At 40.3% G+C, this 16,433-nt stretch overlaps 1 non-coding gene across 1 annotated transcript; it reads right to left on the bottom strand.

The window, feature by feature from the left end:
* Nucleotides 1-11,845: 11,845 nt before the first annotated feature.
* Nucleotides 11,846-11,952, bottom strand: LOC120108278. Its single transcript, XR_005509695.1, has one exon. It is a non-coding gene; the product is annotated as a small nucleolar RNA R71 (small nucleolar RNA).
* Between the last annotated feature and the right edge of the window lie 4,481 nt (nt 11,953-16,433).

Genomic DNA, 16,433 nt, shown 5'->3' with positions numbered 1-16,433 from the left:
AGAATACAAGTTTAGAGTGTACTTGATGAAAGCAACATGACAAGGGTTCATCCTTCACCCTTTGCCAAAGGAATTAGCCTCCCATTACAAAAACAGCCTCCTCTTTTATATCTTTTTTTTTTTCTTTTCGGAAACAGGGCATACCCTGTTTCCCTTTCTTTCTTCCCTTCTCTCTTGCGAAAATAGAGTCACCTCCCCATTTCTCCTCTTCGACTGAACGGCTATCTTCTTCTTCCCCCCAAATGAGAGCTCCCTATTTTCGGATCAGAGGCCTCCTCATATAGATCCCCAGAGTCCATGGAATCAATGATTCCCCTGATCGCGCGTGGGGAGGAGCGGACGGCAAGGATCGTGCGTTGCGGACGATGCGCGGACGTTGCGACGCTTCACGGGATGCTGGTGGTGCTGAGATGCTCACGAATGGCTGGAACGGAGGAAGAAGCGGGCGGATGCATGGGATGGGCGGAAGAGGAGCAGGTTACGGATCCGGACTGCTGAAATCTTGGACACAGGGTTGATCGCGGTGGGCTTGCTTCGCGGACAGCTGGGAACATGGGAGAGGCGGATGAACGCCGTGGCTCACTCGCAGGAGGCGGATGGAAGCGGGACCCTTGGCTCGGACGTGTGAGGACCCGGAATGGGCGGAGAAGACAGATACGGTGCCTTGCTGTGATGCTGGAGCTTGGGAGATCTCGGGAGGTTGCACAGACACGGGATTGCTGATGAAGAAGACTGCCGCGGGATGCTGGGAGATCTGATGCGGAGCTGGAAGGAGGCGCACGCGGAAGGAGGAAGCTGGGAGGCGCTTTAAACGGGCGTAAGATGAGGGCGTTGATCGCGGGAGGCTTGCTTCGCGGACGCTGTGGAGGAGGCGGGCAGATGCGTGGGATCACACGTGGAGAAGATGGATGCGGTGCCTTGCTGTTCGGTATCTCCTCGCTGGTCCTCTGCACTAAGAATCGGGTGCACATATACTCGATGAATGGTGAATTCGATTAGACCATGATGAGGTTGGGCATACGCGGTCTGAGTCATGCATTTGTCTAAGCCCAATCTATACTGAATACATATTTTGGCCTCGATTTACGATCACCTACACTCAACAAAAATATAATATTAATCTAATGAGAATCATTATCTTGTTAGCAATAATACTAATTTAAGTGGTATGTAGATCGCACTTTTGTGCTCTCATCAGTTGTCTTTTTGGGCAACAAGTGGTTTCAGAGTCGGAGCTCTTATATTAAAAGAGTAAAAGATCAAAATAACAACCCCTTTTGGATCTTCTCTTATTGAGGGGCAATCCACCCATAGGCCTCCATTCTTTGATGGAACCGACTACACCTATTGGAAGGCTGGGATGAGGATATTTATCCAAGCCCAAGACTATGTGGCTTGGAGCATCATAGTTAATAGACCCTACATTCCTTCTATTTTTGTAGATAACATTACTATACCCAAGCTTGAAAAAAATTGGGATGACAATGATAGAAGGAAGGCACAACTAAATGCCAAAGCGATGAATGTACTTTATTGTGCCTTAGACCGTAATGAATTCAATAGAGTCTCTACTTGCAATTCTGCAAAAGAGATATGGAAAAGACTTGAAGTGACCCACGAGGGTACGAATCAAGTCAAGAAATCCAAAATAAACATGCTAGTTCATAAGTATGAACTATTTAAAATAGAATCTAATGAAACTATCACGTGCATGTATACTAGATTCACTGATATTGTCAATGGCCTAAAAAGCCTTGGCAAAAGTTATACTAACAGTGATCTTGTCAGAAAAGTTCTTCGATCTTTACCAAGGTTATGGAAAGCCAAGGTAACGGCGATCCAAGAAGCCAAAGACTTGAACAAGCTGGCACTCGAGGAGCTCCTTGGATCCTTGATGACACATGAGCTCACAATGAAGCAAGACAGTGAAGAAGAGTCCACCCACAAGAAAAAGGTAATTGCCCTTAAGTCTACTTCTTCTAACAAGGATCCCTCTTACAGTAGCTGCAGTGAAGAAGAAGATAATGAGGGAGATGAAGATGAGGCTCTTCTCGTGCGAAAGTTCAGAAAATTCATCAACCGGAAGAAATTCTTTCATCAGAGGAGAGGTTCCTCAAGTCCTACAACAAAGACAAAGGTAAGAAAAGAGAAAGTGAGGGAATCGGTTGCTATGAATGTAAGAAGCCGGGACATTTCAGAATCGATTGTCCCTTGCTGAAGAAGGATAGCAAATACAAGAAGAAGAAAGCTCTTGTCTCCACCTTGACAGACTCCGATCAATCATCATCATTATCGGATGAGGAACAAGAGAAAAAAGCAAATTTTTGCTTCATGGCAAATGATAATGAGGTAATATCTGAAACACATTTAGATTTTACCTTTGATGAATTGTATGATGCTTTTAAAGTACTAATGGATGAATATAAGACAATAAACCTTAAAAATAAATAATTAAAACTAACTAATCAATCTCACTCCCATAAGTACGATAAATTAATTAAGGACAAGGATTCTATCATCAAAGAAAATTTAGAACTTAAAACAAGCAACCAAATGCTAACTCAAAAAACTAATACCTTAATTAAAGATAACGAAAGACTAACTAAGAAAGTTTCAAAATTTAAAAACAGTAAACAAACTATAAAAGATAATCTTACAAAAGACTTAAACTTACTAAAAACAGAAAAACTGAAGTTAACAAAAGAACTTGAAAAATACAAACCTATTGTAGAAAAGATTACATATAGTTCTGAAAAATTGGAGATGATCCTTAATAATCAACGAGCTGTGTTTAATAGAGCTGGTTTAGGGTATAAGCCTAAGAATAAGCAAAAGTTTCTTAAAAACTTTTTTGTAAAAGCTGGAGAAAGTAAAACTAAAAATATAACCTATTTTTGCTGTGGAAAAGTAGAACATAAAGCTAATGTGTGTGACCATAGGAAAGTAGAAGCTAAAAAAAAAATTAAAAAGGTTTGGGTTCCAAAAGGAACCAACATTACTAACCTTGAAGGACCCAAGAAAACTTGGGTACCTAAAATTGTATGATTTCCTTGTGTAAGAGTGTCTTGCAGCCAAAGTCGACAAAAACTGTTGGTACTTGGATAGTGGCTGCTCAAGACACATGACAGGTGACAAGGAGCAATTTTTCATCCTAAAGCCTAAAAAGGGAGGTGCTGTGACTTTTGGAGACGATAACCAAGGTCACATCGTTGGCATAGGTAAAGTACAAATCACCTCTTCAACCTTTATTGATAATGTACGATTTGTAGATGGTCTTAAGCATAACTTAGCATTAGTCAATTATGTGATAGAGGTTTTGATGTTCTGTTTAAGCCATCTCTATGCATCATAACCAACTCAATTGACAATAGCTTAGTATTCAAAGAAATAAGACGTGGCAATGTTTATGTAGTAGATCTTGAAGATCTCGCCAATAATAGCCATTGCCTAGTAGCTAGTGATTCTAAAGTCAATGATGCAAGTTGGTTATGGCACCGTAAATTAGGTCATGCAAGTATGGATACAATATCAAAATTAGTTAAAAGAGATTTTGTGATTGGTTTGCCAAAGCTAAAATTTGAGAAAAATAAAATTTGTGAAGCATGTCAATATGGCAAACAATCTAGAAGTTCTTTTAAATCCATAAATTGTGTCTCTACTACTAGACCCCTTGAACTACTTCACATGGATCTTTTTGGACCAACTAGAACCACAAGCCTTGGTGGAAACAAGTATGGTCTTGTCATTGTAGATGATTTTTCTAGATACACATGGGTCATATTTTTAGCTCATAAAGATGAAGCATTTTCAGTATTTAAGAAATTTCATAAGAAAGTAACTAACTCAAGAAATGCTTCAGTTATAGCTATTAGGAGTGATCATGGAACGGAATTTGAAAATCATCTATTTGATGAATTCTGTAGTAAAAAGGAGATAACTCATAATTTCTCTGCACTTAGGACACCACAACAAAATGGAGTTGTGGAAAGAAAGAATAGAACCCTAGAGAAAATGGCTAGAACCATGTTGTGTGAAAGTAACCTCCCTAAGTATTTTTGGGGAGAAGCCATTAACACGTCATGTCATATATTCAATAGAGTTTTATTGAGACCAATTATAAAGAAAACACCTTATGAACTTTGGAGAGATAGAAAGCCCAAAGTAAACTATTTTCATGTTTTTGGGTGTAGGTGTTTCATTCATAATAATGGCAAAGATAACTTAGGCAAATTTGATTCTAAATCTGATGAAGGTATCTTTTCGGGATATTCTACATCAAGTAAAGCTTATAGAGTCTTCAACAAAAGAACCCTTGTTATTGAAGAGTCTATACATGTTGTTTTTGATGATACTAATGATGTCTCTTCTAGCAAGAGAGTAGCTTTTGATGATGATGCAGGAATACTTGAGAAAAGGATAAGATGATATGACATTACAAGAGAATGAACCGAAGCAAATTAGAGAAACTTCAACAAGCCAAGAGGTAATTGTTGATCATAGGCTTACTAAGGCTTGGAGGTATGCTCATGGTCATCCTAAAGAATTAATTTTAGATGATCCATCTCAATCTGTTAGAACTAGAGCATTTCTTAGGAACTTAAATAATCATCTTGCATTTATCTCACACTTTGAATCTAAAAACATAGAAGAAGCTGAAAGTGATGTAAATTGGATAAATGCTATGCAAAAGGAACTTAACCAATTTACAAGAAATAAAGTATGGAACTTAGTTGGAAGACCCACTGAATACTCAATAATAGGAACTAAATGGATATACAAAAATAAACTTGATGAAAATGAAATTGTGATTAGAAACAAGGCTAGACTAGTAGCAAAGGACTATAATCAAGAAGAAGGTATAGATTTTGATGAGACTTTTGCTCCTGTAGCTAGACTTGAGGCAATTAGATTGTTACTAGCATTTGCATGCAATAAAGATTTCAAATTATTCCAAATGGATGTAAAAAGTGCTTTCTTGAATGGATATATTAATGAGAAAGTTTATGTAGAACAACCTACTGGTTTTGAGAATCATCAATACCTCAATCATGTTTATAAACTAAACAAAGCACTTTATGGTCTAAAACAAGCCCCTAGAGCATGGTATGAAAGACTTAGAAAATTTCTATTAGACCATGAATTTTCTAGAGAAAATGTTGATACAACTCTATTTTTGAAAAAGAAAAACAAAAATATATTGGTAGTGCAGATTTATGTAGATGATATTATTTTTGGTGCTACTAACAATCGCCTTTGCGAAGAGTTTGCTGAGTTAATGTAGAGTGAATTTGAGATGAGCATGATGGGAGAATTGAACTACTTCCTCGGACTTCAAATCAAACAATCCAAGGAAGGAATTTTCATCAATCAAGCTAAATACATCAAGGAAATGCTAAAGAAGTTTGATATGGATGGAAATAAGGCAATTGGCACACCCATGAGCTCATCATGCAAACTAGACAAAGATGAATCAGGTAAATCAGTTGATCAAAAGCTGTATAGAGGTATGATAGGATCTTTACTATATCTTATAGCAAGTAGACCTGATATTATGTTTAGTGTATGCTGTGTGCTAGATATCAATCTAATCCTAAAGAATCACACCTAATTGCAGTTAAGAGAATTTTCAAATATCTCATAGGAACAAAAAACATAGGTCTATGGTATTCTAAAGAATCAAGCATAAATTTAATAGGGTACACTGATTCAGAATTCGCTGGTTGTAAACTTGATAGAAAAAGCACCAGCGGATCTTGTCAATTTTTAGGAGAAAACTTAATTTCGTAGTTTAGCAAGAAACAAAACTCGGTTGCACTATCTACGGCTGAAGCCGAATATGTTGCTGCCGGAAGTTGTTGTGCTCAAATTTTATGGATCAAGCAACTACTTGAAGATTATGGCATTAAACAAGATAAGATTCCCATAAATTGTGATAATACAAGTGCCATAAATCTAACTAAAAATTCAATTCAACACTCAAGAACTAAACATATTGAGATAAGACATCACTTCATAAGAGATCATGTGTTAAATGGTGATAATGCTTGAATTTGTTTGCACTAATGATCAACTTGCTGATATCTTCACAAAACCCTTGAGTGAAGATCGATTTTGCATTCTTAGAAGAGGGTTAGGAGTGATTGATCCATTCTTGTGATACTTCCCTCTAAATGATTGATTTTGATGATTAGCTTATGTTAGATATAGGATTTCTTATCTATGGTCATCAAATCAGACCTTAAATCTTAGATATTTCCATAACTCTCTCCTATGGCACGGTAATAACAAGATATTTTGATTATGTGCTAGAGTTCGAGTCGACTCGCGCATATTTAGGAGTCGACTCGAGGTCGAGTCGACTCGCGACATACCAGAGTCGACTCGAGGTCGGGAATCCGATTTTTAACCCTAATCGAAACGTTTATTCCTCACTTCTATTCTCGGCCGCCACTGTTCCAAAACCCTAGAGACGTCTCCGACCTCGTCTCCGACCCGTTCTAAGTCCTCTCCCTCGAGTTTTCTTCCATTTCTCTTGTCCATCCCTCGATTTTTAGGTCAAAATGCCTAGGAAAGCCGTTGTCCCGAGCCGGAAGAGACCTCTCTCCGCGAGCGGCGCCGAGCGACGGTCCAAGGCACGGAACGAACCCGTGAGGCCACCACCTCCGGTTCCTTCCCCGCCTAGGCCGGTTCCCTCACGTCCGTGCGCCGGGAGGGCAGTCTCTACCGGGAGGAAAGTCAACTTTGACTTCCTATCCCGGGAAGGGTTCACCCTAGGGCATCATCTTAGGGCTCAAGGGTTAGAGTTGTTTTGTTCTTTAGACCTCCCTACTTACCCAGGGTTAGGAAATTTTATGGGACTATAGCCCGAAGTAGTGGTGGTATCCAGGAAACCGTAGCGGGACTTATCTTGGAGGACTTCATTGCTCGAATCCTCCATCTCTCCCGAGAAGGGATCTTTCCCACTCATCCCCAGGATAGGACTGAGGCCCTTACGGCCATTTTAGGGAGCCCACCTCAATCCCTAATAGAGGAGGTGTTTGCAAATCAACTTTCAGCTAAAATGCGGCTCCTCCTAAGTATCATTTCTAGGACTCTCTTTTCCAAAACAGGTAGGTTTGACTTCATCTCCGAGAGAGACCTAGCACTAATGTTCCACATTCTCCAAGACACTCCCATCAACTTTTCCAAACTCATCTACAAATATATTTGTGAACCCCTAGATAAACCTAGATTGAGTCTCCCTTATGGCATGCTATTCACACTTTTCTTTAGGGAGTTAGAGGTTCCTATTCCTGAGGGGGAACCCTCTCGTTCACTTCGTAACACTGATCACATGGGTGAGGGGACTCTCCATAGAATAGGGTTCCATAAAGTAGACAATGTTTGGGTTAGGAAAACCTCCTCATCCACACTATCTGACCCTACCACTCATCACTCACCTAGTCCTGATCATGACCAGGACCACTACATAGCTCCTCCCACTTTTTCTTCTACATCTGGTCCATCATTCCCATCTACTTCTGCTAGACCCTCTACAGCTCCACCACCTCAGCAACCTTTCGAAGTCCGGATCAGCACTGAGCAGCTCCGGGAGATGAGACAGGAGATTGTGAGGGAGCTGAGAGATGATCTGTTGAGAGAGCTCCGAGGTCCACTCAGTGCTCCCTCCTCTGAAGTTGTTCCCTCTTTAGCAGCCGTGTCCAAGATGGTTGCAGACCTGAAGGAAGAAATCTACAACATCAAAAGCCTAGTCCAAGCTCAATATTGGAATATGAGTGACGTAAAGGATGACACGAGGAAGATGCGAGATAGCATCAGAAATGAGCTTGGTAGCCAAAGTCAGGGTGCAGAAAGGCTAGCACATGCCTTGATCTCCAAACTTGACACCCTCCAAGAAAGTCTGACCCAGTTCACCTCGATACAGTCTAGGGCCACCTCGGAGATCCTCGAACAACTAGGAAACGTCAATGAGGGGTTAAGCATGGTCATCAAACACACTAGACTAAGTTCGGGAGCCACATCCTCCACTACAAAAAAAAATTAGTGTATTTTTATCTGCTTTTATGATGTACAGTCCCTTGAGAACTTTTTTGATATGTAATCACGCTTGTAATCAAATTTGAATTTAATACAATGAGTAGAAATTTTCTTTCTAAATTGTGCATTCTTGAGTTCTAATACTTTTCTATGTATTGTGCCTTTTTGCTATGATGACAAAAAGGAGGAGAAAATATGATGAATTTAAATGTAAAGGGAATCACTAAAAAGAAAAACCTTAAAGCAAAGAGTAATTTGTTCTTAGTGGATTCGATACCTCGAGGCTCATTATCTCTCTGTTGGAGCTCCTCAAGGAGCAATCTCCAGAATCTATTCAAGGGATATTTGGAGATTAGTTGAATCATACTCAAGAACAAATTGTCAGATCTTCCCTCTGAAAGTAAGAATTTAAGATCAAAAGCTTCAAGACATTAAAAGAAAATTCAGAGAACCCAAACATAATTGAATGCATATTTGAGGGGGAGAATCTGAAATCTTAAGAAAGCAAATTCATTAAACATATATAAGCCAAACAATTGATTGCATGATATGAAGGCTTATATAATTTCAAATGAAAGGGGGAGCTTTAATTTCAGGATTTACTGTTGATAAGTGCTGAATAATTTATAATTTAGTTATCTTTTCATAGCACTTATCAATGTTCTTAAACTGATAAATATATACTTTACCATGAAATTGAATAAATATTGAAATAAATTTAAAATATGGTAAGAGGTAAATAATTCTTTTCTCAAAATAGACTCTGAACTTGTCTCTTTCTTGATTGTAATCTTTCATGAAAACATATAAGGAGGAGATTGTGCTGACCCGGTTTAGTAACCTGATGGAGTTGTAATCAAGCTAAGGCTATGAATAAAAAAAGGTTTTGGTCCTGATTAGATAATTATTCTTGTATGAGGAAAAATGTTTGATTAACCCTTCTTTTTTTTATTAAGTCACGGTCTTGTTTTTAGTCTTGTTTATTTTATCTGGTCGAGTTCGGTCTGAAGCAGTTTAGCAAGAATTAAATAACATTGGGCTCGAGAATAAGTTTAAGCAAGTCAACGATCATGACCCACCTCAAATCCAAAGCCAATTCCCAACTAATTCCATTCCTTTCCCGCGACCACTGTCCGTAGCTCCCCCAAGCAATCCAACGGTTCAGAAATTTCCATCTCCGCATCACGTTTCCAAACTAAGCAAAAGAGGGGAGACCTTTATTTTAAATCCACATATGCCCATTTTCACGTCAAAATAGAGCAAGAAAAGAATTTTTCCCGAAATTACTGAAAACACTGTTCATATGAACAGTGTTCCGAAATGACACTGTTCATATGAACAGTGTTCCGTGAAAACACTGTTCATATGAACAGTGTTACGAAATTTCACTGTGCATCTTCTTCCTCCCGCAGCGCATCACGGCCGTCCACGGCGTCCTCCCATCGATCCTTCTATCAGCCCCTCCCAGCAGCCGAGATTCACGGCATCGTCTTCATCCCCGGGTATTCCGCCATCCGCCGGTGCAGCCAGCGACCACTCCTCCGCGATCCCAGCCGTCAGCATCCGTCTCTAGCGCCGTTCATGTCGTCACCCAAGATCCAGCCATTCTCCCAGCGTATCACGCCATGGATCCGGCCACCTTCTTCTTCCGCTCCTCCCAGCATTGCGCCCCAACTGCTCCACGGATCACGCCGAGACCCAGCCACTCCACGGATCTACAGCCCACAACCCAGCCTCCCATTTCTCGCCGTCTTCATCCGTGTTCTGCCCTCCGGCATCACGCCCCGGAATCAGCCATCCGTGATCTCTTCTCCCTTCCCAAATGAGTACTCCGGGCAGCTATAAAAGGAGGAGGGTGGCCATCGACTTGAGGGGAGCTCGGTGGAGAAAACAGGGGAGACCCTCTATTTCGGTGAAAAGAAGAAGAGAGCCGAGAGGGAAGAAGAGAAAAAGAAATAAAAAAAGAGAGAAAGGAGGGGGAAAGAGAATAGTTTTGGATATTTTGGAAATAATAGGAGGTGATCAATTTCATTTGAAGATGGGAGGTCGTCCAAAAGCCATGCTCGGCTAAACGTCTAATCTAGGGCTGGATGAAGCCCTAGCAATGTATCAGGGCATTGTAGTTCTTATTTTCTTTTTTATTTTGAAGCTTGTTTAAATTCTTATCTTCAATGAAATATTTCTTTTATGATATTTAAACCTTGAGCATGCCATTTACTATTTATATTTGCTAAAGTAGTCTAAGATGATCCATACCTAGGAAGATGAGGTGTGCTGCACCCTAGGTTAGCATAATTAGGTAGACACTTCATGCTATATCTAAGATGGATCTTCCTAAACCTCTTTATATTTTTATTTTAAAAGGCTTGTAGCCAATTTGCATGCCTCTCCAAAAGATAAAAATTAAGAACACAGTCCCTAATGCAATGCTACGCGGTGGATTCCAAACCCTAGATCCATCTACTTTGATAAATTTCAATTCGTACTCATAGATTAATTTAGTTAAATCAAGTTAGCAAATTCTTCTTTTTGATTTATTATTAAAAAAAAATAACTAGTCTCCAATCCGTGTGGACCGACACCCGTAATTACTATCCTACAGAATACGTGCTATTGCGTGGTTTACTTTTGAAATTGAAAGAACCGATCAATTTTTGGTGCCGTTGCCGGGGATTGCTTGCATGGTTATTTTTTCTATCATTAAAAAAAATTAATTAATTAAAAAATTTTAAATTGCTGGGGAAATTTTCTTTGGTAACCTGTAAACCTTTCTTATTTAAATTAATTATTAGCTTGAAATTTTTTGGTGATTGTTTGATTTTAATTTCAGCAAAAGTGTGAATGCATGCTTGATACACATACACAAATTAATCCGCACATAGTAAGGGCAATCATCCCAACAAGATAAGAGCCGGATTTCATCACCGGATTCTTGCCCAACTTAGATGAACTCAATCTCACATAGTGTCACTTTAATTAAAATCAATTAGACGTTGGCTCCTAGGGACATTCGAGCTCAATAGAATGAAGATCACCGAAAGTTGTACCAATTTCGCTCTGTGACTTAGTTGATGTCTAGGCAAGCTTTGTCCCTATAAGGGACACAGTTTCTTCTGTTCGAGACAAGTGGGTTTTAAGTAGAACCTTTGCGAACGCATCGTGACCCCTCCACTTACCTGGGAGCTTACCTGGTCAACTCGGTTCATTAGACCGGATTGGAGGCTTAGGTGCCCTCTTCAAACCAGTTAGGAGCTGTCTAGTGATTTTAGGACAAATACAAGGATTAATGTATTTATCTTTTATTGCATGCTTGACTGATCAAGTACTAGTGTATGCAAGGGAGTCGTTCTAGAGTACGTGACCTATTACCTTTTGACCCTGAAATAGAACGGGCCCTTAGGAATATTCGAGCTAAGATCAGAATATTAGAATCATTCCCACCTCCTGAGATGGCTGAAGAACAACCCAAACTCCTGAGGGAGTACTTTACTCCCACCATTTACACTTCCCCATCTTGCATTCAATTACCTGAGGTAGCAGCGGTACAATATGAAATAAAGTCTAGTGTGATCCAAATGCTCCCATCTTTGTATGGGCTCATCAATGAAGACCCATATAAACACCTAGATGAATTCCTTGAGATTTGCACCACTGTCAAGATTCAGAACTTCACTGATGATGCTCTGAAACTTAGATTATTCCCGTTCTCCCTTAAAGATAGAGCCAAACAATGGCTGAATTCTTTAGAAGCTAACTCGATTCGTTCTTGGGATCAAATGCAACAAGAATTCCTTAAAAATACTTTCCCATTGGAAGACGTGCCATTACAAGCTTCTCCCAAACCGAGGGAGAAGAATTTCATGAAACTTGGGAGAGATTTCAGGACCTAATCCGTAAATGCCCTCATCATCAAATACCTAAGTGGCAGCTAGTGCAATGTTTCTATGATGGATTGACTGAACAAAACCGTCAGATGATCGATGCTGCATGCGGGGGGACTTTCATGCTTCAAAATGAGCATAAAGCATGGCAATTATTTGAAAATTTTAACGAAAACTCCTTCCACCAAGCTTCCTATTCTCGTCAAGCACCCCCGAGTTCTCAAAGAAAAGGGACCATTTGTGAAATTAGTCATTCTATGGACCTGTCTAGCAAGGTAGATGCATTGTCCCATAAGATTGACCAACTGATGATAGGAGGACATGTCGTTAGCTCTTCCCAAGCACAAATGTGTGCTATCTGTTCTAGCCCATCGCATCCTATTCATGAGTGCCCCTCAGCACCCCAATTCTCCGAACTCGTGCAAAAACACATCAATGCTGCCCAAACACAGCCCAGACCAGGTAATGAACCATTTTCCAATACATATAACCCGGGATAGCGGAATCATCCGAATTTTTTTTGGAGGCTGCAAGCTTCGAATAATACCCAACCCTACTCTCAAAATTTTCAAAACCCTCAGAATTTTCATCTCTACCGTCCCTCAACTCAATTTCAACACCTTCCTCCTCCAACCCAAAGAAATATAGCCTTTGAGGAGAAAGTGTTGACAGCCCTTCAAGGTTTGGAGGCAAACACACAACTATTGCACTCTCACACGCAATCAATTGCTAAGCTAGAATCCCAAATGGGTCACTAGCCAATGCATTAAACAAGCGAGAGGAAGGTAAGCTTCCAAGTCAACCAATGAGTAATCCTAGGGGACAATACGTGGCTCAAGAAACTCGACTAAATAATGAGAAAGCCAATGCTTTGACTACCCTAAGGAGTGGACGTATAATAGATAATAAGGTTGGGGAGGGTAACAATAAGGAAGATGAAGAAGAGGAGAGAAATGTATCACATGAAAACCCAAAACCTTCTTCAGCTAGTCCACCATCTGCCACAACCCACATTTCAAAGGCTCCATTCTCTGAAGCACTTAATGTACCCTCTTCCTTTGGCAAGAAGGGAACTTCATTAGAAGAGATGATGGAGGTCTTCAAACAAGTTAAAATCAACCTCCCACTCCTTGATGCCATCAAGCAAGTTCCCTCCTATGCCAAATTTCTCAAAGACCTTGCACCCAAAAGCGGAAATCTAGGACACATGTGCCTAAAAAGGTCCTCCTAACTGAGCAGGTAAGTTCCACTCTCCAACACAACACCCCTCCAAAATTCAAAGATCCTGGCGCTCCCACTATTTCCTGTGTCATCGGAGATAACTCCATTGATCGAGCACTTTTAGATCTAGGGGCAAGTGTGAATCTTCTACCCTATTCAGTCTATGAAAAATTTGGGTTGGGTGAATTGAAACCTACCTCGATATCTTTACAATTGGCTGATAGATCGGTGAAGATGCCAAGGAAGATGATTGAAGATGTTCTTGTCAAGGTAGACAAATTCTATTTTCCAATAGATTTTATCGTCCTTGACATGGAACATGTGCCCAACCTAAAAAATAAATCCCTGTGATTCTTGGTCGTCCCTTTTTAGCGATAGCCAATGCATGTATCAACTGTAGAACAGGGGCAATGGATATATCATTTGGAAATATGAAAATTAAGTTGAATGTGTTTCATGCCGCTGACCAACATGTGAGGGAAGACGAGTGTTGCCTAATTGATGAAATGAATGATCTTGTAGAGGAAGCCCTTCCCTATATCTTAGCAGATGACCCCCTAGAGGCATGCTTGGCCCATTTTGACATTGACAACTTTGACATAGACAAGGCCATAGAAGAAGTCAACATCTTACTCGACAATCAATCTCCCATGAGTTCCCTTCCTTGGAAGATCCGACCTGAACCTCTTTCCCCTATTGCTAGCGCACCACTTTGTCCTTCCATTGATTCTCCACCTAAACTTGAGTTAAAGCCACTTCCGACAACTCTTAAGTATGCCTTTCTAGGACCAGAAGATACCCTCCCTGTAATCATCGCGGCCAACTTATCTACTGAACAGGAGGGTAAACTTTTAAGGGTACTAGAAGAGAATAAACATGCCATAAGATGGTCTGTAGCTGATTTGAAAGGGGTTGACCCCTCCATATGCATGCATCGAATCCACCTCCAAGATGATGCAAAGCCCACCCGAGAAATGCAAAGAAGACTCAATCCTAACATGAAGGAGGTAGTCAAGAAAGAAGTTGTGAAGTTATTAGATGCCGGAATCATTTACCCAATTTCTGATAGTAAGTGGGTGAGTCCGACACAAGTGGTACCCAAGAAATCAGGTATCACTGTGGTTGAAAATACGGAAGGAGAATTGATACAAATACGCACAACCACGGGTTGGCGCATGTGCATTGACTACAGGAAACTTAATTCAATGACTAGGAAGGATCATTTCCCTCTACCTTTCATAGATCAAATTTTGGAACGGTTGGCTGGTCAAGGTTTCTACTGCTTCTTAGATGGTTATTCTGGATATAATCAAGTACCTGTTTACCCGGACGATCAAGAGAAAACCACCTTTATTTGCCTATTTGGGACATTTGCATATAGGAGGATGCCTTTTGGACTATGCAATGCATCCGCAACTTTTCAACGATGCATGATGGCCATTTTTTCAGATATGGTGGAAAACTTTCTAGAAGTGTTTATTTATGATTTCTCAGTTTTTGGCCTATCTTTTGACGATTGTCTGTACAATTTGACCTTAGTTTTGAAAAGATGTAAGGAGACCAACCTAGTATTAAGTTGGAAAAAGAGCCATTTCATGGTTCAAGAAGGCATAGTTTTAGGACATGTCGTGTCCAAGAGGGGCATTGAAGTAGATAAAGCCAAAATCAATCTTATTTCCAATCTCCCTCCACCTAAAACTGTGAAACAAATCCGATCATTCCTTGGCCATGCTGGTTTCTACCGTCGCTTCATTCAGGATTTCAGCAAGATTTCCAAACTCTTGTGCAATCTTCTTGCTAAGGACACTCCCTTTGTATTTCATAAAGCATGCGAGGAGGCAGTTAAAAATCTTCGCTTGAAATTAACCACTGCACCTATCATACGGCCCCCTAATTGGACCCTTCCATTTGAACTGATGTGTGACGCATCCAACTATGTCATTGGGGCAGTTTTAGGACAACGGCTAGATAAGGTACCTCATGTCATCTACTACGCTAGTAAAGCACTCTCAGATGCACAATTGAACTACACCACCACTGAGAAAGAGTTACTAGCTGTAGTATTCGCGCTAGACAAGTTTCGATCTTACCTTTTAGGATCCAAGGTTACCGTATTCACTAATCATGCTGCCCTTCGACACCTTCTTGCAAGGAAAGACACCAAACCCCGTCTGATTCGATGGATTCTTTTACTACAAGAATTTGACCTAGAAATTCATGATAAGAAAGGTACCACAAATGTCGTAGCGGACCACTTATCTAGGATTCTTCTTGAGCCCTCTCAAAATACCTCACCCTTACACGATTCTTTTCCAAATGAACAATTATTTGAGGTACGAGGAATAAAAACACCATGATTTGCAAACATAGTAAATTACCTAGCCATAGGACGAATTCCTGATGATTGGTCAACTCAAGACAAGAACCGATTATTTTCACAAGTAAAGTTCTATTATTGGGATGATCTCGATCTATTCAAGTATTGTCCCGATCAAGTAATCCGTCGATGTGTCCCTGAATGCGAATTTCAAAGTATTCTTTCATTCTGCCATTCACAAGCTTGTGGGGGACATTTTGGGGGTAGAAAAACTGCAGCAAAAGTTTTACAAAGTGGATTTTATTGGCCCACACTTTTCAAAGATGCACATAACTTTTTCCAAACTTGTGAACGGTGCCAACAGATGGGTACCATCTCTCGTAGAGATATGATGCCTCTCAATCCTATTTTAGTTGTAGAAATCTTTGATGTATGGGGTATTGACTTCATGGGCCCTTTCCCACCATCCTTTGGTTTCGAAATATTCTTGTAGGGGTTGATTATGTTTCAAAATGGGTAGAAGCTGTCGCCACTAAAATTAATGACCACAAGGTTGTGATTAAATTTTTACATGAAAACATCTTTTGTCGTTTTGGCACACCCCGAGCCATCATCAGTGATGGAGGATCTCATTTTTGCAACCGGTCTTTTGAGGCTTTGGCTCGCAAATATAACATCACCCTCAAAGTTGCTACCCCATACCATCCCCAAACGAGTGGACAAGTCGAGGTGTCCAATAGGGAGTTAAAACACATCTTAGAAAAAACGGTACGTCCCAATAGGAAAGATTGGTCTCAAAGGATAAATAATGCACTCTGGGCCTATCGTACTGCCTACAAAACTCCTATTGGCATGTCTTCCTACCGATTAGTTTTTAGAAAAGCTTGTCACTTACCGGTAGAACTTGAACATAGAGCTTTCTGGGCTATCAAAAATTTTAACTTAGACATGACAATAGCTGGTCCTCACCGAAAACT

Source organism: Phoenix dactylifera, unplaced genomic scaffold (genome assembly GCF_009389715.1).
Source record: "Phoenix dactylifera cultivar Barhee BC4 unplaced genomic scaffold, palm_55x_up_171113_PBpolish2nd_filt_p 001253F, whole genome shotgun sequence".
NCBI lineage: Eukaryota > Viridiplantae > Streptophyta > Magnoliopsida > Arecales > Arecaceae > Phoenix > Phoenix dactylifera.
Note: the sequence above shows the minus strand (reverse complement) of the source record. Positions and strands in the feature narration are given on the sequence as shown.